Genomic DNA, 26,890 nt, shown 5'->3' on the forward strand with positions numbered 1-26,890 from the left:
CACCACATTACCACACATAATCCCGCCCCCACCACATTACTACAGATAATCCTGCCCCCCACCAGATTACCACACAAAATCTAGCCCCCCACCACATTACCACACATAATCCCGCCCGTCCACCACATCACCACACATAATCCCGCCCCCCACCACATCACCACACAGAATCCCGTGCCCCAACACATCTCCACACATAATCCCGCCCCCCACCACATCACCACACATAATTCCGCCCCCCACTACATCACCACACAATCCTGCCCCCCAACACATCACCACACATATTCCCGCCCCCCACCACATTACCACAGATAATCTCTCCCCCCACCACATCACCACACATAATCCCACCCCCACCACATTACCACACATAATCCCGCCCCCACCACATTACTACAGATAATCCTGCCCCCCACCACATTACCACACATAATCCAGCCCCCCACCACAATACCACACATAATCCCGCCCCCCACCACATTACCACACATAATCCCGCCCCCCACCACATCAATACACATAATCCCGCCCCCCACCATATCACCACACATAATCCCGCTTCCACCACATCACCACACATAATCCCGCCCCCCACCACATCACCACACAGAATCCCACGCCCCAACACATCTCTACACATAATCCCGCCCCCCACCACATCACTCCACATAATTTCGCCAACCCACTACATCACCACACATAATCCTGCCCCCGAACACATCACACATAATCCTGCCCCCCACCACATTACCACAGATAATCCCAACCACATTACCACACATAATCCCGCCCCCTCCACATTACCACACATAATGCCACCCCCTCACCACATTACTTCAGATAATCCCACCCCCACCACATTACTACAGATAATCCTGCCCCCACCAGATTACCACACATAATCCAGCCCCCCACCACATTACCACACATAATCCCGCCCCCCACCACATCAACACACATAATTCAGTCTCCCAACCACATTACCACACAATCCCGCCCCCCACCACATTACCACACATAATCCCGCCCCCCATCATATCACCACACATAATCCCACCTCCACCACATCACCGCACATAATCCCGCCTGTCCACCACATCACCACACATAATCCCGCCCTCCACCACATCACCACACAGAATCCCGCTCCCCAACACATCTTCACACATAATCACGCCCCTCTCCACATTACCACACATAATCTAGGCCCCCCACCACTTCACACATAATCCAGGCCCCCCACCACATCACCACACAGAATCCCATGCCCCAACACATCACTGCACATAATCCCGCCCCCAACACATTACCATACATAATCCCGCCCCCCATCACTACTCATAATCCCGCCCCCCCACCCCATCACCACACATAATCCCGCCCCCCACCCCATCATCACACATAATCCCGCCCCCCCACCCCATCATCACACATAATCCCGCCCCCCACCCCATCACCACACATAATCCCACCCCCCACCAAATCACCACATATAATCCCGCCCCCCACATCACCACACATAATCCCACCCCCCACCACATTACCACACATAATCCCGCCACCACCACATTACTACAGATAATCCTGCCCCCCACCAGATTACCACACATAATCCAGCCCCCCACCACATTACCACACATAATCCCGCCCCCACCACATCAACACACATAATTCAGTCCCCCAACCAAATTACCACACATAATCCCGCCCCTCATCACATTACCACACATAATCCTGCCCCCACCACATTACTACAAATCCCGCCCCCCACCACATTACCACACATGATCCCGCCCCCCACCACATTACCACACAATCACGCCCCACCACATCACAACATATAATCCAGCCTCCCCACCACATAACCACACATAATCCAGCCCCCCCACCACTTCACCACACATAATCCCGCCCACCACATCACCACACATAATCCCGCCTACCACATCACCACACATAATCCCACCCCCCACCACATCGCCACACATAATCCCGCCCCCACCACATGACCATACATAATCCCGCCCCCCCACCACTTCACCACACATAATCCCGCCCACCACATCACCACACATAATCCCGCCTACCACATCACACATAATCCCGCCCCCCACCACATCACCACACATAATCCCGCCCCACCACATCACCAAACATAATCCTGCCCCCCAACACATCACCACACATATTCCTGCCCCCCACCCCATTACCACACATAATCCCGCCCCACCACATTACCACAGATAATCCCGCCCCCCACCACATTACCACACATAATCCCGCCCCCTACCACATTACCACAGATAATCCCGCCCCACCACATTACCACACAATCACGCCCCCTACCACATTACCACACATAATCCTGCCCCCTCCACATTACCACACATAATCCCGCCCCCTCACCACATTACTACAGATAATCCCGTCCCCCACCACATTACCACACATAATCCAGTCCCCCCACCACATTACCACACATAATCCTGACCCCAACCACATCACCACACATAATCCAGGCCCCCCACCACATTACCACACATAATCCCACCCCCCATTACATTACCCCACATAATCCCGCCCCCCAACACATTACCACACATAATCCCACCCCCCACCTCATCACCACACATAATCCCGCCCCCCACCACATTACTACACATGATCCCGCCCCCCACCACAATACCACACATAATCCTGCCCCCCACCACATCACCACACATAATCCCGCCCCCCTAACCACATCACCACATATAATTCCGTGCCCCCAACACATCACCACACATAATTCCGCCCCCCACCACATCACCACATATAATCCCACCCTCCCACCACATCACCACACATAATCCTGCCCCCAACACATCACCACACATAATCCAGGCCCCCCACCACATTACCACACATAATCCCACCCCCACCACATTACCACACATAATCCTGCCCCCACCACATTACTACAGATAATCCTGCCCCCCACCAGATTACCACACATAATCCAGCCACCCACCACATTACCGCACATAATCCCGCCCCCCACCACATCAACACACATAATTCAGTCCCCCAACCACATTACCACACATAATCCCACCCCCCCACCACATTACCACACATAATCCCGCCCCCACCATATCACCACACATAATCCCACCTCCACCACATCACCACACATATTCCCGCCCCCCACCACATCACCACACAGAATCCCGTGCCCCAACACATCTCCACACATAATCCCGCCCCCCACCACATCACCACACATAATTCCGCCCACCCACTACATCACCACACATAATCCCGCCCCCCACCACATTACCACAGATAATCCCACCCCCCCACCACATTACCACACATAATCCCGCCCCCTCCACATTACCACATAATGCCGCCCCCTCACCACAATACTACAGATAATCCTGCACCTCACCATATACATTACCACACATAATCCAGCCCCCCCACCACATTACTACACATGATCCCGCCCCCCACCACAATACCACACATAATCCTGCCCCCCACCACATCACCACACATAATCCCGCCCCCCTAACCACATCACCACATATAATCCCGTGCCTCCAACACATCACAACACATAATTCCGCCCCCCACCACATCACCACATATAATCCCACCACATCACCACACATAATCCTGCCACCAACACATCACCACACATAATCCAGGCCCCCCACCACATTACCACACATAATCCCACCCCCCACCACATTACCACACATAATCCTGCCCCCACCACATTACTACAGATAATCCTGCCCCCCACCAGATTACCACACATAATCCAGCCACCCACCACATTACCACACATAATCCTGCCCCCCACCACATCAACACACATAATTCAGTCCCCCAACCACATTACCACACATAATCCCACCCCCCCACCACATTACCACACATAATCCCGCCCCCACCATATCACCACACATAATCCCGCCTCCACCACATCACCACACATATTCCCGCCCCCCACCACATCACACAGAATCCCGCGCCCCAACACATCTCCACACATTATCCCGCCCCCCACCACATCACCACACATAATTCCGCCCACCCACTACATCACCACACATAATCCTGCCCCCCAACACATCACCACACATAATCCCGCCCCCCACCACATTACCACAGATAATCCCACCCCCCCACCACATTACCACACATAATCCCGCCCCCTCCACATTACCACATAATGCCGCACCCTCACCACAATACTACAGATAATCCTGCACCTCACCATATACATTACCACACATAATCCAGCCCCCCACCACATTACCACACATAATCCCGACCCCAACCACATCACCACACATAATCCAGGCCCCCCACCACATTACCACACATAATCCCACCCCATTACATTACCACATATAATCCCGCCCCCACCACATCACCACACATAATTCCGCCCCCCACTACATCACCACACATAATCCTGCCCCTCAACACATCACCACACATAATCCCGCCCCCACCACATTACCACAGATAATCCCGCCCCCCACATTACCACACAATCCCGCCCCCCTCCACATTACCACACATAATCCCGCCCTCTCACCACATTACTACAGATAATCCCACCCCCCACCACATTACCACACATAATCCAGCCCCCCCACCACATTACCACACATAATCCTGACCCCCACCACATCACCACACATAATCCAGGCCCACCACCACATTACCTCACATAATCCCACCCCCCTATTACATTACCCCACATAATCCCGCCGCAACACATCACTACACATAATCCCGCCCCCCAACACATTACCACACATAATCCCACCCCCCACCTCATCACCACACATAATCCCGCCCCCCACCACATTACTACACATGATCCCGCCCACCACCACAATACCACACATAATCCTGCCCCCCACCACATCACCACACGTAATCCCGCCCCCCTAACCACATCACCACATATAATCCCGTGCCCCCAACACATCACCACACATAATTCCGCCCCCCACCACATCACCACATATAATCCCACCCTCCCACCACATCACCACACATAATCCTGCCCCCAACACATCACCACACATAATCCCGCCCCCAACACATCACCACACTATTGTTATTAACTTCATTTTAAGTTAATTTACCACCTGTGTAAGCGCTATTGAATTTTGTCATTATTTACTTTAGTTTAATCACCAGCAGCGTTAATTAGATAGCAATGAGCGTTCCGAGCGTTAGTTGGCTGGAAACATCTAGTAATAAATATATTAAACAAATGTAGCTTCCTTGGCTACACTAAAATCTGTGTAGTCAATTACACCTTGTGTGCCCACTGTGCATAATGGCGTAATAAATTATTTTACTCTATTTTGTTGCAGTGGATGATGTGATGGCAAGAGGGCAGAGCAGCCGCGATCAATATAGGAGGGAGAGGCAGCAGCGTGACAGGAGTGGGTCAGGCGCACCTCATAAAAAAAGAAATATATATATATATATTATGATCGCTTGCCCTTCTTGAATGCCAGTATGGACCTCAGACCGTAAGTACAAACCTCACAACACATTTGCCACATATGTTTAGAATGTTCAGACATTTATGTTTGTTTTTTTTCCTGCATACTTTCATAACAGAACACAGTCTAACCTCACTGAGAGGGAGACAGGGTCGGATTCGGAGGTGGTCATAGACCCAGTTGGGGAAGGAGGAGAGGTGGCTGGTCCATCTTCAGATGTGATGCTCCGTCCCTCCAGGATCCTCGTCTACCACCCATCAGCAGCACAAGCAAGCTAGGATGATCCTGGCAACAGCAGCAGCCCTACTGTTGCCCTGGAGCACTCACCACAGGCTGCAGGGATGTCCCAGCGTGTTCGCCGCAGAAGAGAGCTCCTCCAAAATAGGAGAAATGTTGATGCTGGGGTGTTGAACTACCTAGCAAGGGTTACACTGATGATGATGGTGTGGAGGGCTTTACGAGGAGCCTGGCCTGGTACTTACGTCCCCTAGAGCGTGAGGTGAGGCTGCGTGTGAGAGGGTGCATGCAAATCCTTATTGATGCATGCACCCCCCCAAATGACCCATATGAGCTTATGGAGTTTATTGAGAATTGGCAGGTGTCCTCACGTAATCTCCTGCGGCTGCAAAGATGTCAGCAGGTGCATGCTCAACAGGGATTGGAAGCACCCCCTCCACGTGAGCCTACACCTCAACCCCTACCCACGCCTCAACCCCTACCCACACCAAACCCACCATGGCAACCTCAGTACTATATGGCAGAATATCATCAACCTTCCCAATATGGCCACTTGTCCAGACCCAGTGCTGGAGGCTGGTCCCAACCTGGGTTTGCATGACATGGCCATATTGGGGTTGGATATGATTCCAGGCAATATTTGCCACAACCTGAGGGATTTGGTCAGATTCCTTATGGCCATTACCCAACTGGGCCACATGAGTCAAGGCCGAATTTTCCTCCGGCCCACACATCTTCCACACAGGGTGAAGGACAATTGGGCCAACAAAGGCCACCTGACCAGGACCCAGAGCTACCCCTATCTCCACCACCTACTTACCGAAATCTGTGAGGTAAGTAAAAAATATAGTTAAAGCCTAATTATGTTTGTCGTCCAATCATTCTTACATCACACACACACATGCTCTGTTCATAACCATATGTGAATTAAGTAAATACAACACACAGAGTTTAGATGAGATTTTTTTTGGGGGGGGTTAATTTGGTAAACTTAGAATATATTTTCAAAGGAAATTAATCATACATGCAAAAATGCATAATCTTGCCAGGGAGTGGCACCATGAGGAGAAACAAAATAAATTGTGAATACATCCCTAACTTTAAGACCAGAAAGGGGACGGCGCGTAGGAGGGCCATGTGGTGTAGGCCTAATCACATTGCTCAACAGGTGTTCACCAATATCAGCTGAGGAATAATCATGTATGCGGGTAAAATTGTGCAAAATAACACAGGCTTTTATGACTTCATTGACTGTAGTCTCACTGAGCTGAATGGCAGACTGGAGAACACGCCATTTTGCAACCAGAATCCCAAAGGCGCACTCCACCAGTCTCCGTGCCCTGGAAAGCCGCAAATTAAAGACCCTCCACCGGTGGTCCAGGTTGCGCCGGGGATAAGGCCTCATGACGTGCCTCGTCAGTTGGAAAGCCTCTTCTCCAACAAGAACAAAAGGCACTGCTTCCGCATTGGAGCCTGGGAGTTGTTGTGGTGGTGGGAGGTCTAACTGGCTGTCACGTAGCCGCCGACCCATAATGGACGAATTGAAGACCCTAGAGTCTCCAGTTCGCCCATAGACCCCAATGTCTACAATTATAAACCTGTAGTTACTGTCAACTACAGCTAACAGAACTACAGAGAAAAACTTTATAATTGTAGAATTGGGAGCCAGAGTTTGGCGGCTTACGCACCCTGATATGTTTCCCATCCACAGCTCCAATGCAGTTAGGGAAGTCCCAAGTGTCCTGGAAGCCACTGGATATTTTTAGCCAATCCTCCTGTTTTGGCTCAGGCATAACAAGTTCCTGAAGTTTAGCCCATATTTGACTACAGGTTGACCGCACAATGCCCGAAATTGTCGACCGACCAAGCAGAAACTCTAGGTGTAGTCCCACATACGACAAGCCAGTGGACAGGAAGCTGAAAGGGAAAAGAAAAAAATATTAGGTATGTAACAAGAGTTCAAAGAAAACATGAAGAAGCACAAGTACATAGTATATTTTCAAAAACATGATTAACACTGTAAAATTGTACATTTACCTAGGGTACTTTACTATAACATTAAACACAGTTTGGTTGATCTGCTTGTGCCCTAATATACACATATACTTTCAAAAACCTGCTAGAACACAACAAATAAAAAAAAATATCAACATACAGTATGTGAGAATGTTGAATACATACCGTAAAGTAAGGAGAAGACACTCCTCTGCGGATATGGCTTTGCAGATCCTTGTGTCCTGATAGGTGATACCTGGACGTAAGATCTCCAACAAGATATCAAAGGTACTGATGGTCATGCGACAGTACAGATAAAACTTGTCAGGATGTGACCTCAAAGCTGTATAGAGCCTCTCAAAATGTCCTTTACTGAGGCGTTGGGTCAATAGAGGATGCACCCACAATCTTCGTCTCCTCCTTCGCAGATCAACAATCACAGGATATGGCTGGCCAAAGCGACGCGACACCAGCCAGTGAAACAACACCCGCTGAGTTGTGCTTAAAGACAGATGGTCAGACATGTTTTGAAGGTAATACCAACACACCCAAAAGAAGCACACCAACTAAATGACCAGATGGGAGAGTACCACCTGTTGCAGAGGGCTTAAATAGGGTTGGTGATGATGATTTAAATTATTTGCAGGCCAGAAAACCGTTAAATGTCCATTTTGTGATGTTGCGTGAAAAATAGGCATTACGGATCACATACGGATTGCACACGCAACACTACATGCGCAAAATACGCGACCACACCTTGGCAACGGATTACCTACGGAACACTATTTCTGGGACACTTCTGCGTATTACGCGCGTATTATGGCCGTAAAAAACGGACCGTATTGTCCTATGCCTAGTGTGACGCCGGCCTAAAACTGGACTTCTCATGCCCCGTTGTTTTAATTAAAATTGTTTTTTCACCTTTTTGATGGACAGTTTTATTTCCAATCATATCAAAATTCATTGGAGTTTCATCTATATTTCCAATACTACTTAACGGATAGCCATGTTTAGTGCGCTGTTGTATTACATATCGATGGAAACTATTCACTTTGCTATCAAGATCTGCAGGTAATTTTTGGGCAATTTTCGTCTTTTGCCTCAGTACCATATTATGCCTTGCCATGAATCTAGTACACCAGGATACAGTGGCCTTAAAGCTGTTGCTGTGTTATATTTGGCCCACTGAAGTGCAAACAAACGTATTTGATTTCGTGTCACTACATAACCGCTTTGGCATTGCTCATTCACTATGTCTGCTACATGGTTTTCAAGTTCTGGCCAATGCGGGGTGCCTCTTCTTAATGCACACTTACCCCTTTCCATACTCTTTTTTGATTTTTTATTTGCTTTCCGGCCCCCAACCATCTTTTCTGTTACACCAAATTGTCTTGCAGCAGCGCAGTTATTATGTTCCATGGCAAAATTTACAACTTTAAGTTTAAAACTGGCTCCATATTTCTTTCTTCTTGCTGGTGGAGCCATGATTGTTTTTTGACTGCTGGCCATTTGTAATGTACTGTATGTACTGGTAAACAGGTACAGATACTGATGATGTACTGGTATCCAGTATACAACAACCATCCAATGTACCTTGCGATTGGCTGGTTGTATACAAGCCCTGCTTGGATTGGTCCCTGCATGCCCTGCCCTCCCTGTCCCCAAGACTATCAGAGTGCATCCCTCTGGCCCGCCCTTGTACCTATTACTGGTACCTCCAGAGAGCGCTGTGCCCAGAAAAACAAGCAAAAAACAAGGAAAACAAGCTGGAGGCGTCCCAGGGTATGGAAAACAGCAAGAACGGTGCTGTGCCCAGAAGGCACGCCTCTTTCACCTCTCTGGCCCGCCCTTGTATCTCTGCCTCTCGCCTCTCTCGCTCCGGAGGATCCCGCACATGCGCACCTGCGCCGCTGCCTCGTCACTGCAGTGCTCCGGAGCGAGAGGCAGAGATACAAGGGCAGGCCAGACAGGTGAAAGAGGCGGGTCTTCTGGGCACAGCGCCGCTCTCCCGCTGATCTCCGGGATGCCTGTAGCTTGCTTCACCTTCCGGGAAGGTGCCCCCTCACCTCTTCATCAAGACCGCTTTCCCCTTACATATGCGCCACAGCCGTATAAGGTGACAGTCGACCGCAGCATGCTCCACAACCGCCGTATAAGGTGATCCCGGCGTATAAGACAACCCCCAACTTTTCTGAAGTTTTTCAGGGGTTAAAATGTCGTCTTATATGCCGGAAAATACTGTAAATATCTATAGAGTTAATACAGGGGTTACTTAGTCTAGTATACTCCTTCTGATGGCAGTGGAATAAGAGAGAGAATATGTGTCCAGTGCTGGGTTTTTAGCCCCAGCAGAAAAAGGGTGCGTGCCTTGCCAGGTGTGTGTGTGTGTGTGTGTGGGGGGGAGTCATCATTCTATTGTATTTTTCCTTAACCACTGGCTAGAGTTCATCCCATCTTGGGCAAACATGTTTTCAGTAGATTGACTGGACATTCTTTTGCCTGAAGGAAAATCCCCTCCAGCAAACACACTGATGGGGAGGTGGGCTTCTATTTTCAGTAAGCCAGGGGGCATAGACTATTATTTTTATGCTGACTTTTGAATGTATGTGTTTGTTCTTTGGTTGGTCAAGAAGCACAGACTTTTGTTCATACTAGTTTGAATGTGACTCTGGAGTTGCTGTTTGCTGCAAGCTCATTGTCTGCTATCTTTCAGGGATAGAGACATAGGGTAATTGAAAAATAGATGTTTGATAATATGATTGACCATTGTGTGGTACCCTGTCACTTGACTTGCAAAACAGAGGAGTAAATGCTATGCAAATTGATGAAATACAGCAACAAGTTAATCTTCACTCAATGACACAGACAGTGCCACTGCTTTCTATAACACCACCTTCACATCAGCCACAGACTCAGTCCCCCCCCCCTCATGCATGGCAAAGTGCGACAAATCAATAGGCAACCCTGGCATAACAATTTCACCAAAACGCTTCGACAAGCCTCCAGGGTCACGGAGCGGCATTGGAAGAAAACACGCCTGCCAGATGACTTCACTGCTTTCAAACAAGCTACACTTGCCTTCAAATTAGCCCTCACCTCTGCTAAACAGACCTATTTCACAAACTTTGTATCTTCATTATCCTACAACCCAAAACAACTGTTCAGCACATTTAACTCTCTCCGCCGCCAACCACTGCCACCTCCAACTCCCCTCATTTCTTCCGAGGGCATTGCCACCTACTTCAAAAACAAGATCGACCAAACAAGGCAAACCTTTACTGTTCCACCACCCCAACCACTCCATATACCAGACATCTGCCCTTCCCTAATAACCTCCCTCTCCAGCATCACTGAAGGGGAACTTACCTCCTTTCCAAATCACACCTCACCACCTGTGCACTTTATCCAATCGCTTCCCACCTGCTCCCCAACCTCACTGCCATGCTCATTCCAGCCCTAACCCATCTCTTCAACCTATCGCTATCTTCTGGTACCTTCCACTCTGCCTTCAAACATGCCACCATCACACCCATCCTCAAAAAAACTAACCTTGACCCAACTGCTATGCCCAGCTATCGCCCCATATCACTGCTCCTGTTTGCTTCAAAACTCCTTGAGCAGCATGTCCATGCTCAACTTTTTTCCCACCTCTCATCTAACTCTCTCATTGACAACCTCCAATCTGGCTTCTACCCCCACCACTCCACCGAAACTGCCCTGACAAATATTACTAATGAGTTACTCACAGCCAACGCTAACAGTCAGTTCTCCATCCTCCTTCTTCTCGACCTGTCCTCTGCCTTCAACACAGTCGACCACTGTCTACTGCTACAGATTCTTTCTTCCCTTGGCATCAAAGACCTTACCCTGTCTTGGATTGCCTCATACCTTCCTGACTGCCCATTTAGCGTTTCCCACTCCCACACTACCTCCTCATCCTGCCTTCTCTCTGTTAGAGTCCCTCAAGGCTCTGTCCTAGGGCCTCTACTTTTTCCATCTATAAACTTGGCCTAGGACAACTCCTAAAGTCCCTCGGCTTCCAGTACGCGGATGACACTCAGATCTACCTCTCTGGCCAAGATGTCACCTCTCTGCTGTCCAGAATCCTAGAGTGTCTGTCAGCCATATCCTCCTTCTTCATCTCTCACTTCCTAAAAATCAATGTAGACAAAACCGAACTCATCCTCTTTCCCCCATCTCGCGTATCCCCCCTACCTGATCTATTATGGTAAACGGAATCACGCTCTCTCCCACACCTGAAATCTGCTGCCTTGGGTTAACTCTCGACTCTGCCCTGTCCTTCAAACTGCACGTCCAAACTCTTGCCACCTCCTGTCGTCTCCAACTAAAAAATATTAATCACCAATGTCCGAAAGATAAGGCTGGCACTTCACAATACATGATAACCCTATTCGGTCTAACCCTAACAAGGAGCCGAAACAAAGAGACCCAGAATTGAATAAAATTCAGAAAAGCTTTATTGTACAGAATTAAATAATGGTGCAAATAAGTGCACAAGCACCCTAACATAAGGTGGGAGGCTTATATAATAATGTATGATATAAATACAGGATAAGTAAGACAAACTGCAGAGTAGTAAATATATTCCTATGTGTTGCCTGTTGAACTACTAACTGCCTAAGCATGCATAGAGCATAACAATATTGCATATACAAGTGTAACCAGACACCAAAAATAATATCTACCTGCAGCAGACCCAGCGTCCCACCTCACCCCAACGCACGTTTCGCAACCAGCTTCTTCTGGGGGCGTGTCTGGGGTGGGTAAGGATGGAGTTTTTATTATAAACTTGCGCCAATGAAATGAAGGGTACGAGATCATGTGACCGGAGGGATTGCGGAGTCACTGCCCGGCAATATCGGCACATGAAGCGCCCCTCCCCACTTCCTGATGTAAAGTCTCCTCTGGACCTGCGCTCAATGGAACGCACACTGGAGCGCACGTGGTCCAATCAAGAGCGCATCCAGAGGAGAACCGGGCGGGGAGGGAGCGCATGCGCACTGCCACGGCAGTGACCATGAAAAAGGGAGATTACCCACACCACAGGACGGATAAAAAGAAACTGCAGAGAACCGGCAGTGGATGTACAAAGTGCAGAGTGCTATAGTGAACCAAGGTTTACTTATTGTTCACATATATGATAAAGGATAATACATACAAGCAAAGTGATATCGTGCATATTAAAAAAATGCTATTTAACCGGATTCATAAAGTGACAGTGCAAACGATGATTCAATAGTTTATTGAAATGTGCCAGAATAAAGTGCAACCGGAATGCATCATTAATATATTGTAACAAAACACTCCGGGATCACCTTTGCTGGGGTCAAAGGTCACGTGGTTTGTGCATTAAACTCTGAGGCGGACAGCAGGGTTCTGAGCAGACTGACCGTAGGTCAGATTTATTAACGTGAAAGCAATCATAAAACAAAACATAAACTTAAATCCTTGCCTGTCCGGCACTAACTAAACAAACACGTTCCTAACTAACAACTGGGGGGCTTCTCCCACCCAGCTAACATTACATAGATCATGAGCATAGCTCTCACTCACGTTTGTCTCACACAGACAGGCATTCTGTGTGCCCCAGGCTGACGCCTGATTCCTCCAGCTGGTCATCTTTTAAACTTGCACTTATTAACCCATGAGTATGCTGAAGACACTGAGCAGCCTAACTCACATAGGACAGATATCTAGGCGAGATATACCTGCCCCCAACTACGAGACCGACATGACTCTTACATATCCCCCCCCCCTGCTCAGACCACTCCGGTCGAGCAAGGACACCCCCGAAACAGTGCACTCGGGATAGGGCATCGGCGTTTCCCATCTGCGCCCCTGGGCGATGCTCTACTGTGAAAGAGTAAGCCTGCAGGGCAAGGAACCAGCGAGTTACCCTACTATTACGGTCCTTGTGGAGGTGCATCCACTTGAGAGGGGCATGGTCCGTGACCAGCTTAAACTTCCTACCTGCCAGGTAATACTTGAGGGAGTCGAGAGCCCATTTGATGGCTAGGCACTCTTTATCTACCACGGCATACCTCTGCTCATGTACATTTAATTTCCGAGTGAGGTAGAGGACCGGGTGTTCCACTCCGTCCTTCACCTGGGAAAGTACAGCTCCGATACCAGTATCAGAGGCATCAGTTTGCACCACAAACTCGCTGCTGAAATCGGGAGTCACTAGTACGGGCTGAGAGCACAAAGCCCGTTTCAGGCTGTGGAAGGCCTCTTCGGCCGCGGAAGTCCACTTTACCATGACGGAATCCTTCCCTTTGGTAAGATCCATCAAGGGGGTGGCAATGGCTGCAAAGTTGGGTATGAACCGGCGATAATAGCCGGCAATCCCCAGGAACGCTTGAACTTGTTTCTTGTTCACTGGCTGCGGCCAGCTCTGAATAGCCTGTATTTTGTCGATCTGGGGCTTAATCACTCCTCTGCCTATCACGTAGCCCAAATATCGGGCTTCTTCCAGCCCGATGTGACATTTCTTGGGGTTCGCAGTTAAGCCTGCTTCTCGCAGGTCATCAATCACCGCCTGTACTTTCTGGAGGTGAGTCCCCCAGTCCATGCTGTAAATTACGATGTCATCGAGATAGGCAGAAGCGTACTGCCTGTGGGGCCTCAAGACTCGATCCATCAGTCTCTGGAACGTTGCTGGTGCTCCGTGAAGTCCAAATGGCATGTAGATATACTGGAACAGACCTTCCGGTGTAGCAAATGCCGTCTTTTCTCTGGCCGCCTCGGCAAGAGGGATCTGCCAGTACCCCTTTGTTAGATCCAGGGTCGTAATGTATCGGGCTTTACCAAGCCGGTCGATCAACTCATCAACCCGGGGCATAGGATACGCATCAAATTTAGAAGCCGCATTCAGTTTCCTAAAGTCATTACAAAATCTTATGGAGCCATCCGGCTTGGGTATCAACACAATTGGACTGGACCAAGCGCTGTGCGACTCCTCAATGACTCCTAAGTCCAACATTGCCCTCACTTCCCGGGAGACGGCTTCACGGCGGGCTTCCGGAATCCGGTAAGGCTTCACATGGACTGTGACCCCGGGTTCTGTGACGATCTCATGTTTCACCAGCTTAGTCTGGCCAGGTTTTTCCGAGAAAAACTGTCGGTTCTGTAACAAAAACTGCTTCACCTCAGATTTTTGTCGTTCCGAGAGAGTCTCGGCAATCTGCACCTCCGGTACGGTAGGTGCGCAAACCGGGCGGGGTATATCCACCGCTAGGGCAGAGCGGTCTTTCCAGGGTTTTATCAGATTCACATGGTAAATCTGTTCTGCCTTTCTTTTACCAGGCTGGTATACTTTATATTGACCTATATATAGAACAAGGCTTAATCAATGGCACTTCCCACAACATAAATATACACCAATTAGAAGAAGATGGAAGCAAACGCCATGTAAAATCTAAATTCTTTATTTATTACCATTTTAGCATAAATACAAAAAATTATTAAAATATGGAGATACTTGTGCACAACATATCAGCCCTACTGGGTAATACACCCCTGAAAAATCCTAAATATCCCCGTCAGTTAACGCCCACTTGGCTAGATACCATATATTTGTTTTGGAGGCAAAAAAAAGGGGACTATTGTTCCTATATGAGGTGGCTTATACAAGCCTACATAACCTTAAAGGAACACAAATTAGTCTCAATACAAAATCAAATAAGTATGTGAATACTGCTGATGCTTCCTTATAAAGTGCTTAGTGCGACTGCATAGTTGATCAAATGTTATATAAAAAAGGGTACATAACTACCTCAACAAAACTTGAAGTGCAGTAATCTCAATATAGTAAGCACATTTGTGAGGAGCATGGCTTCACTTAAAGGAAGTAGATGAAAACAATAAATAGTCAAAAGCAACAACAAGAGTGGACGATAGGAGATCAACCAAAATAGATAAAGGAAAAGGGGGTATACGACCTAGTTGAGCTGCATGGGTCCCCGACGCGCGTTTCGCGTTCCTGCTTCTTCCTGGGGGGTTTTACCTTATGTGTGGGCTAGTTTCACGTGCTTTTATACACCCATGATTCATTAGTAGCAGTGGTTTTAACGGCGCTTCCGCCCACGTGTCGGGCATGACGCAGACCCCGTTCGGCCCCTGCATGCCGCCGGCGCACACACCCCCATCTGACGCGTCAAGACAGAGGGGCGGAGCCAACGGCAATGCAGACGCGTCTCCAGGGTTACCCACACCCGGAAGTGAACAGGAGCGCTCACCGCTGCTAAAAAGCCAAATCCACGTGTAAGTGTTCTCTATCCTACAATCCGCAGCGAAATGTTCCTGTCTCTGACTCCTGGATGAAACGTCAGTGGTTAAAGATTACCGATACATGATTGCTCATATATCTTCTTATATTTATACAGCCCCATGAAATCTACGGTCCCTACCTAAATTAGTAAAAAATGCAAAATAAAAATTAAAAATTAAAAATAAAAAGTGAAATAATTATCAATGCTACAATTAATGATTGTGTGCATTGATATATAAATGAATAGAAGGATTGGTTACTATACTGACTCTATATATGAAAAAGCCACACCTATGTGAAGAATAAGTGACATAAAGTGACTAAACTAGTTATCAACCTAATATTATCCAATACGGAATGCATCCATTATGGTGCCACACAATATATTACCTTACGAATTATTATTTTATTTTGACGAATCTCCAAACGTGCACACCTTAGTGCTGCATAATAATAAAAAGAGAAAGGACAACAGTGAATGAATAATAAATAAATATATATATATATATATATAAAAATATTATCTGTGCACAATATATGTGAAAGAACTATTTAAAATATTGGACCTAAGTTAGACATAGATATTTGGTCCAATATTTTATCACACTAATATTAGGTCCATAGTATAACAAAAGGGATCAGCAGATTGTATAGGGACTTTGATTAGAAGAACGTAGAAGCAATTCAATGTTACGCCAAAGCTTCAACTAGAGTACCATCAGGACAGTCGCTTGTTAGACAAAATTACTCCCAGCTTGGTAAAAAAGACGACATAGTAGCAATTCCATATTGATCCAATGCTTTACCTGGAATTTCATCCAGGCAAATACTTATAGGGCAGATCAATCCCAGCCAGAACAAACACTTGATTTAAACTTCTGGTTGCAAAATATTCATCAGGGTGTGTGAAAAATGCTGGCATCATCATGGGTTGAAGACAGGCGTACCCTGAATGAAAAATACATTATTTCAGCTTGAGTGTCCATCTGGACTGTAACTTGTTTTAACAAGTCATTTCCAGCTTGATAAAGAGGATATAATAGCTGCTCCATACTGGTCCTGTGCTTCGCATAGGGTGTCACGTAGGGTGTCATCTGGACAGTAGCTTACAAGACAAATTAGACCCAGCCAAAGCAAAAAATACGCTTGATTAAATCATCCCGGTTGCTAGATGTTTCTCAGGACATATAGGAACACTGACGTCATCATGGGTTGAAGAAAAGCACAGCATAAGATGTACTAGAAAAAATTAAAACAATGTTACTTACTTAAAAAACATTAAAACACCAATTAAAACGGCACTATAACACAGAAGATACCACATCATAGGAAAGGGGCAAAACTTAGGACTTCATTTAGACCCTTAGGTTGTACGGATTCAATTTTTGAGATCCATTTTGCCTCCAATTGGGCTAGATCTTTCCTCCAATTTCCACCTCTCTGGTCTATACGCACCTTATCAATCCCTATTATCTTTAGGAGTCTGCCATCACAATTATGAGACTGTCTAAAATGTCTGGGTATTGGTTTCAGACTCGTTATATCCTCAATTTCCCTGGCATTAATGATGTCATTGTAATGCTCTCTCACTCGAATCTTTAACTGTCTCGAGGTCAACCCAACATAGATTTTTTTGCAAGGGCAGACTGCATAGTAAACCACCCCTACACTGTTGCACGTGATATGTTGGGTAATTGTGAATGTCCTAGTTCCTTTACTGGATTCAAACGTAGACGCTTTTACCATATTGGGGCATGCTATGCAATTATTGCATGGGAAAAATCCCCATTTCTGCCCCTTGGAACATAACGATTTTTCTGGCGTTACTCCAACGTAATAACTATGGACCAATTGGTCCTTTAGATTGCTTGATCTCCTATAAGTGATTGAAGGTCGCTCATTAATGTATTTACCCAGAGTCCTATCAGTGGATAATAACGGCCAATACTTTTCAAGGGCCATTTTTACCTCAGACCATTTTTCATTATAGGTTGAGATAAATCTTACTTGGGATCCGGTTGATTCTTTACCCTTTGATGTCAATAAGTCATTTCGTTCCACTCTATGGGCTCTTTTTAGGCCCCTCTTGATACTCCGTCGTGAGTATCCCCTCTCCCTAAATCTAGATGTTAAAATCTCAGCCTGTTCGGAAAAGGCACCATCATTAGAGCATATTCTCCTGGCCCTAAGGAACTGACCTGTGGGGATTCCATTAATCAGCGGCTGTGGATGAGAGGAGGATGCATGGAGTATAGAGTTGACAGCCGTATCTTTACGATAGACGGTAGTTTCTAATGTTCCCTGAAGACCCTTCAGAATTTTTATGTCCAAAAAATCAATAGATGTTTGACTATATTTACACGTCAATTTGATATTCATCTCGTTGGTATTAAGAATATCCACAAAATTGAGAAGGTCCTGTTCCGTGCCCTGCCAGATCATAAGAATATCATCAATATAGCGGACCCAGAACAGGACCTTCTCAATGTAGGCAATAGGGTTAACAAAAAATATTAATCTTTCCCATCTACCCAAAAACAGGTTTGCATATGAGGGGGCAAAAGCCGCCCCCATAGCAGTACCCTGTCTTTGAAGGTAGAAGGTTTCTTTAAAGATAAAATAATTGTGCCTCAAGACAAATTCAAGAAGGGTCAACAGGAAACCAATGAACTCTACATCATGTTCAGTCATCATCAAGAAAGTTTTTGCTGCCAATATTCCATCCCGATGGTAAATAGACGTGTATAATGATTCAACATCTAGGCTCACTAGCCACATATCATCCTCCATTGGAATACCTTCCACCTTTTTCAAAACATCCCCTGTATCCCTCACATGTGATGGTAGATCATATACCAATGGTTTCAGATAGAAATCAAGGTATTTCGAGATTGTTTCGCATAAACTACCGTTGCCCGATACAATTGGGCGTCCAGGCGGTGTTGTTAGGTTTTTATGTATTTTTGGGATAAAGTATATACAGGCTGCCTTTGGGAAGGTAGGTATCAGATTGTTCCTTAGTTCCTTAGTTATAATGCCTTTACGAAAGGCTTCTTCCAGGATATCAGTTATTTCTCCCTGGTAGGCTGACGTAGGGTTAAATGTTAATCTCTGATAGCAGTTGCTATCCCTCAGCTGCCTAAAGGCCTCCTTTTCGTATAACTTCGTGGGCCACAGCACCACATTTCCCCCTTTGTCAGCAGGTTTAATCACTGCTCCCTTTAGGCCTCTTAGTTCCTTCACTGCTTTTCTTTGGGCATAAGTCAGATTGCCCTGTGTGATTTTCTCGGGAATTTTTTCAAATTCATTAGAGACAAGTTTTACAAACTGGTCAACATTTGGGTAGAGATTGAGTGGAGGAAATTTTTTTGGAACGGGCGGTATAAACTTACCCCTAATGTCTGTTTTATCCTTTTCTTTGTCTCTTTCCCCACTAAGTTCTTCCAATATCGATATAGTCTCCAACTCCTTTTCATTCCATTCCTCCCCCTTTTGAGGTTTCTCATGAAGTTTCTTTAGCACCAATTTTCGTGCAAATAAGTGGAGGTCTTTTATGGCTAAAAAAGAGTTAAACGGGGCAGTGGGTGAGAAGGATAGAACCAGACTAAGAACTTCCAACTGGGGTTTAGTCAATTCAATATCTGTCAGATTGATTACCTGGAGTTTTGATGTAGACGGAGTATCTGGTCTCCTGTTCTTTCTCCTTTGTCTATCATTTTTCCTCCAACCCGTATACTTCCTCAAATTATATGTGTGGTCTCCAGATCTACTATCATCCTCCCTAGAGGAGAGCGATGAAATTGAGGATGACCTCATATTATTCGCTCCTTTGTTGATTGTAGATTGCCATCTATAAATGGAGCCATTCTTGAAATCCAGTAAATCCCTCTGGAATTTCTTCGCCTTTGTCTCCTTCACCTCCTTCTCCCAAACAATGAATTGTGCATCTATATCTTTATTCAAGATCTCAACCTCAGTTCCCGACATATTTTCAAGCAATATAGTCTTAGTTGACTCAATCTCTACATCCATCTTTTCTAAACTTTTTTTATTATTCCCAATTAGTAGTTCAATCAAGGATCTTGAGCATAAATTACATGTTTCTTCCCATCTAGTCCGGAAGGTAACATCCTCAACCGGGTATGATGGCATAATTCGTACTCTAAGCCCTCTTGGGATCAACCCTTTGGCCAGGTAGTTTTCCAATGATGCCTTGTTCCACCACATGCGTGTTCTTCTTTTTAATAAATATTTGATAGAATTTTTTAATTCAGTTTTGTGCCCACCATTACTAGAATCATTGGGCACCGTATCTCCACAAAACACTGTATCCATACAGGATAACCAGCTTTGGTCTCTGGTTTTTATATCCATTTTAGCCTAACGGACACTGTAACAAAGTACAGAAACAATAAGTTGACCTATATAGAACAAGGCTTAATCAATGGCACTTCCCACAACATAAATATACACCAATTAGAAGAAGATGGAAGCAAACGCCATGTAAAATCTAAATTCTTTATTTATTACCATTTTAGCATAAATACAAAAAATTATTAAAATATGGAGATACTTGTGCACAACATATCAGCCCTACTGGGTAATACACCCCTGAAAAATCCTAAATATCCCCGTCAGTTAACGCCCACTTGGCTAGATACCATATATTTGTTTTGGAGGCAAAAAAAAGGGGACTATTGTTCCTATATGAGGTGGCTTATACAAGCCTACATAACCTTAAAGGAACACAAATTAGTCTCAATACAAAATCAAATAAGTATGTGAATACTGCTGATGCTTCCTTATAAAGTGCTTAGTGCGACTGCATAGTTGATCAAATGTTATATAAAAAAGGGTACATAACTACCTCAACAAAACTTGAAGTGCAGTAATCTCAATATAGTAAGCACATTTGTGAGGAGCATGGCTTCACTTAAAGGAAGTAGATGAAAACAATAAATAGTCAAAAGCAACAACAAGAGTGGACGATAGGAGATCAACCAAAATAGATAAAGGAAAAGGGGGTATACGACCTAGTTGAGCTGCATGGGTCCCCGACGCGCGTTTCGCGTTCCTGCTTCTTCCTGGGGGGTTTTACCTTATGTGTGGGCTAGTTTCACGTGCTTTTATACACCCATGATTCATTAGTAGCAGTGGTTTTAACGGCGCTTCCGCCCACGTGTCGGGCATGACGCAGACCCCGTTCGGCCCCTGCATGCCGCCGGCGCACACACCCCCATCTGACGCGTCAAGACAGAGGGGCGGAGCCAACGGCAATGCAGACGCGTCTCCAGGGTTACCCACACCCGGAAGTGAACAGGAGCGCTCACCGCTGCTAAAAAGCCAAATCCACGTGTAAGTGTTCTCTATCCTACAATCCGCAGCGAAATGTTCCTGTCTCTGACTCCTGGATGAAACGTCAGTGGTTAAAGATTACCGATACATGATTGCTCATATATCTTCTTATATTTATACAGCCCCATGAAATCTACGGTCCCTACCTAAATTAGTAAAAAATGCAAAATAAAAATTAAAAATTAAAAATAAAAAGTGAAATAATTATCAATGCTACAATTAATGATTGTGTGCATTGATATATAAATGAATAGAAGGATTGGTTACTATACTGACTCTATATATGAAAAAGCCACACCTATGTGAAGAATAAGTGACATAAAGTGACTAAACTAGTTATCAACCTAATATTATCCAATACGGAATGCATCCATTATGGTGCCACACAATATATTACCTTACGAATTATTATTTTATTTTGACGAATCTCCAAACGTGCACACCTTAGTGCTGCATAATAATAAAAAGAGAAAGGACAACAGTGAATGAATAATAAATAAATATATATATATATATATATATATATATATATATATAAAAATATTATCTGTGCACAATATATGTGAAAGAACTATTTAAAATATTGGACCTAAGTTAGACATAGATATTTGGTCCAATATTTTATCACACTAATATTAGGTCCATAGTATAACAAAAGGGATCAGCAGATTGTATAGGGACTTTGATTAGAAGAATGTAGAAGCAATTCAATGTTACGCCAAAGCTTCAACTAGAGTACCATCAGGACAGTCGCTTGTTAGACAAAATTACTCCCAGCTTGGTAAAAAAGACGACATAGTAGCAATTCCATATTGATCCAATGCTTTACCTGGAATTTCATCCAGGCAAATACTTATAGGGCAGATCAATCCCAGCCAGAACAAACACTTGATTTAAACTTCTGGTTGCAAAATATTCATCAGGGTGTGTGAAAAATGCTGGCATCATCATGGGTTGAAGACAGGCGTACCCTGAATGAAAAATACATTATTTCAGCTTGAGTGTCCATCTGGACTGTAACTTGTTTTAACAAGTCATTTCCAGCTTGATAAAGAGGATATAATAGCTGCTCCATACTGGTCCTGTGCTTCGCATAGGGTGTCACGTAGGGTGTCATCTGGACAGTAGCTTACAAGACAAATTAGACCCAGCCAAAGCAAAAAATACGCTTGATTAAATCATCCCGGTTGCTAGATGTTTCTCAGGACATATAGGAACACTGACGTCATCATGGGTTGAAGAAAAGCACAGCATAAGATGTACTAGAAAAAATTAAAACAATGTTACTTACTTAAAAAACATTAAAACACCAATTAAAACGGCACTATAACACAGAAGATACCACATCATAGGAAAGGGGCAAAACTTAGGACTTCATTTAGACCCTTAGGTTGTACGGATTCAATTTTTGAGATCCATTTTGCCTCCAATTGGGCTAGATCTTTCCTCCAATTTCCACCTCTCTGGTCTATACGCACCTTATCAATCCCTATTATCTTTAGGAGTCTGCCATCACAATTATGAGACTGTCTAAAATGTCTGGGTATTGGTTTCAGACTCGTTATATCCTCAATTTCCCTGGCATTAATGATGTCATTGTAATGCTCTCTCACTCGAATCTTTAACTGTCTCGAGGTCAACCCAACATAGATTTTTTTGCAAGGGCAGACTGCATAGTAAACCACCCCTACACTGTTGCACGTGATATGTTGGGTAATTGTGAATGTCCTAGTTCCTTTACTGGATTCAAACGTAGACGCTTTTACCATATTGGGGCATGCTATGCAATTATTGCATGGGAAAAATCCCCATTTCTGCCCCTTGGAACATAACGATTTTTCTGGCGTTACTCCAACGTAATAACTATGGACCAATTGGTCCTTTAGATTGCTTGATCTCCTATAAGTGATTGAAGGTCGCTCACTAATGTATTTACCCAGAGTCCTATCAGTGGATAATAACGGCCAATACTTTTCAAGGGCCATTTTTACCTCAGACCATTTTTCATTATAGGTTGAGATAAATCTTACTTGGGATCCGGTTGATTCTTTACCCTTTGATGTCAATAAGTCATTTCGTTCCACTCTATGGGCTCTTTTTAGGCCCCTCTTGATACTCCGTCGTGAGTATCCCCTCTCCCTAAATCTAGATGTTAAAATCTCAGCCTGTTCGGAAAAGGCACCATCATTAGAGCATATTCTCCTGGCCCTAAGGAACTGACCTGTGGGGATTCCATTAATCAGCGGCTGTGGATGAGAGGAGGATGCATGGAGTATAGAGTTGACAGCCGTATCTTTACGATAGACGGTAGTTTCTAATGTTCCCTGAAGACCCTTCAGAATTTTTATGTCCAAAAAATCAATAGATGTTTGACTATATTTACACGTCAATTTGATATTCATCTCGTTGGTATTAAGAATATCCACAAAATTGAGAAGGTCCTGTTCCGTGCCCTGCCAGATCATAAGAATATCATCAATATAGCGGACCCAGAACAGGACCTTCTCAATGTAGGCAATAGGGTTAACAAAAAATATTAATCTTTCCCATCTACCCAAAAACAGGTTTGCATATGAGGGGGCAAAAGCCGCCCCCATAGCAGTACCCTGTCTTTGAAGGTAGAAGGTTTCTTTAAAGATAAAATAATTGTGCCTCAAGACAAATTCAAGAAGGGTCAACAGGAAACCAATGAACTCTACATCATGTTCAGTCATCATCAAGAAAGTTTTTGCTGCCAATATTCCATCCCGATGGTAAATAGACGTGTATAATGATTCAACATCTAGGCTCACTAGCCACATATCATCCTCCATTGGAATACCTTCCACCTTTTTCAAAACATCCCCTGTATCCCTCACATGTGATGGTAGATCATATACCAATGGTTTCAGATAGAAATCAAGGTATTTCGAGATTGTTTCGCATAAACTACCGTTGCCCGATACAATTGGGAGTCCAGGCGGTGTTGTTAGGTTTTTATGTATTTTTGGGATAAAGTATATACAGGCTGCCTTTGGGAAGGTAGGTATCAGATTGTTCCTTAGTTCCTTAGTTATAATGCCTTTACGAAAGGCTTCTTCCAGGATATCAGTTATTTCTCCCTGGTAGGCTGACGTAGGGTTAAATGTTAATCTCTGATAGCAGTTGCTATCCCTCAGCTGCCTAAAGGCCTCCTTTTCGTATAACTTCGTGGGCCACAGCACCACATTTCCCCCTTTGTCAGCAGGTTTAATCACTGCTCCCTTTAGGCCTCTTAGTTCCTTCACTGCTTTTCTTTGGGCATAAGTCAGATTGCCCTGTGTGATTTTCTCGGAAATTTTTTCAAATTCATTAGAGACAAGTTTTACAAACTGGTCAACATTTGGGTAGAGATTGAGTGGAGGAAATTTTTTTGGAACGGGCGGTATAAACTTACCCCTAATGTCTGTTTTATCCTTTTCTTTGTCTCTTTCCCCACTAAGTTCTTCCAATATCGATATAGTCTCCAACTCCTTTTCATTCCATTCCTCCCCCTTTTGAGGTTTCTCATGAAGTTTCTTTAGCACCAATTTTCGTGCAAATAAGTGGAGGTCTTTTATGGCTAAAAAAGAGTTAAACGGGGCAGTGGGTGAGAAGGATAGACCCAGACTAAGAACTTCCAACTGGGGTTTAGTCAATTCAATATCTGTCAGATTGATTACCTGGAGTTTTGATGTAGACGGAGTATCTGGTCTCCTGTTCTTTCTCCTTTGTCTATCATTTTTCCTCCAACCCGTATACTTCCTCAAATTATATGTGTGGTCTCCAGATCTACTATCATCCTCCCTAGAGGAGAGCGATGAAATTGAGGATGACCTCATATTATTCGCTCCTTTGTTGATTGTAGATTGCCATCTATAAATGGAGCCATTCTTGAAATCCAGTAAATCCCTCTGGAATTTCTTCGCCTTTGTCTCCTTCACCTCCTTCTCCCAAACAATGAATTGTGCATCTATATCTTTATTCAAGATCTCAACCTCAGTTCCCGACATATTTTCAAGCAATTTAGTCTTAGTTGACTCAATCTCTACATCCATCTTTTCTAAACTTTTTTTATTATTCCCAATTAGTAGTTCAATCAAGGATCTTGAGCATAAATTACATGTTTCTTCCCATCTAGTCCGGAAGGTAACATCCTCAACCGGGTATGATGGCATAATTCGTACTCTAAGCCCTCTTGGGATCAACCCTTTGGCCAGGTAGTTTTCCAATGATGCCTTGTTCCACCACATGCGTGTTCTTCTTTTTAATAAATATTTGATAGAATTTTTTAATTCAGTTTTGTGCCCACCATTACTAGAATCATTGGGCACCGTATCTCCACAAAACACTGTATCCATACAGGATAACCAGCTTTGGTCTCTGGTTTTTATATCCATTTTAGCCTAACGGACACTGTAACAAAGTACAGAAACAATAAGTTGACCTATATATAGAACAAGGCTTAATCAATGGCACTTCCCACAACATAAATATACACCAATTAGAAGAAGATGGAAGCAAACGCCATGTAAAATCTAAATTCTTTATTTATTACCATTTTAGCATAAATACAAAAAATTATTAAAATATGGAGATACTTGTGCACAACATATCAGCCCTACTGGGTAATACACCCCTGAAAAATCCTAAATATCCCCGTCAGTTAACGCCCACTTGGCTAGATACCATATATTTGTTTTGGAGGCAAAAAAAAGGGGACTATTGTTCCTATATGAGGTGGCTTATACAAGCCTACATAACCTTAAAGGAACACAAATTAGTCTCAATACAAAATCAAATAAGTATGTGAATACTGCTGATGCTTCCTTATAAAGTGCTTAGTGCGACTGCATAGTTGATCAAATGTTATATAAAAAAGGGGTACATAACTACCTCAACAAAACTTGAAGTGCAGTAATCTCAATATAGTAAGCACATTTGTGAGGAGCATGGCTTCACTTAAAGGAAGTAGATGAAAACAATAAATAGTCAAAAGCAACAACAAGAGTGGACGATAGGAGATCAACCAAAATAGATAAAGGAAAAGGGGGTATACGACCTAGTTGAGCTGCATGGGTCCCCGACGCGCGTTTCGCATTCCTGCTTCTTCCTGGGGGGTTTTACCTTATGTGTGGGCTAGTTTCACGTGCTTTTATACACCCATGATTCATTAGTAGCAGTGGTTTTAACGGCGCTTCCGCCCACGTGTCGGGCATGACGCAGACCCCGTTCGGCCCCTGCATGCCGCCGGCGCACACACCCCCATCTGACGCGTCAAGACAGAGGGGCGGAGCCAACGGCAATGCAGACGCGTCTCCAGGGTTACCCACACCCGGAAGTGAACAGGAGCGCTCACCGCTGCTAAAAAGCCAAATCCACGTGTAAGTGTTCTCTATCCTACAATCCGCAGCGAAATGTTCCTGTCTCTGACTCCTGGATGAAACGTCAGTGGTTAAAGATTACCGATACATGATTGCTCATATATCTT

At 44.9% G+C, this 26,890-nt stretch overlaps 1 protein-coding gene and 1 long non-coding RNA gene across 3 annotated transcripts in view; one reads left to right on the top strand and one right to left on the bottom strand.

Moving 5' to 3' along the window:
* The window catches only part of LOC143815888 (forkhead box protein O6-like), a 374,302-nt gene that overhangs the window by 285,888 nt on the left and 61,524 nt on the right, over window positions 1–26,890 (top strand). The gene's annotated exons all lie outside the window — the stretch shown is intronic.
* LOC143815889 (uncharacterized) lies at window positions 17,175–25,251 on the bottom strand. The gene is made up of 4 exons (XR_013223839.1): window positions 25,083–25,251; window positions 24,818–24,982; window positions 22,570–22,664; window positions 17,175–17,286 (listed from the first exon to the last, which is right to left on the bottom strand). It is a non-coding gene; the product is annotated as an uncharacterized LOC143815889 (long non-coding RNA).

This window comes from Ranitomeya variabilis, chromosome 3 (assembly GCF_051348905.1).
Source record: "Ranitomeya variabilis isolate aRanVar5 chromosome 3, aRanVar5.hap1, whole genome shotgun sequence".
Taxonomy (NCBI): Eukaryota; Metazoa; Chordata; class Amphibia; order Anura; family Dendrobatidae; genus Ranitomeya; species Ranitomeya variabilis.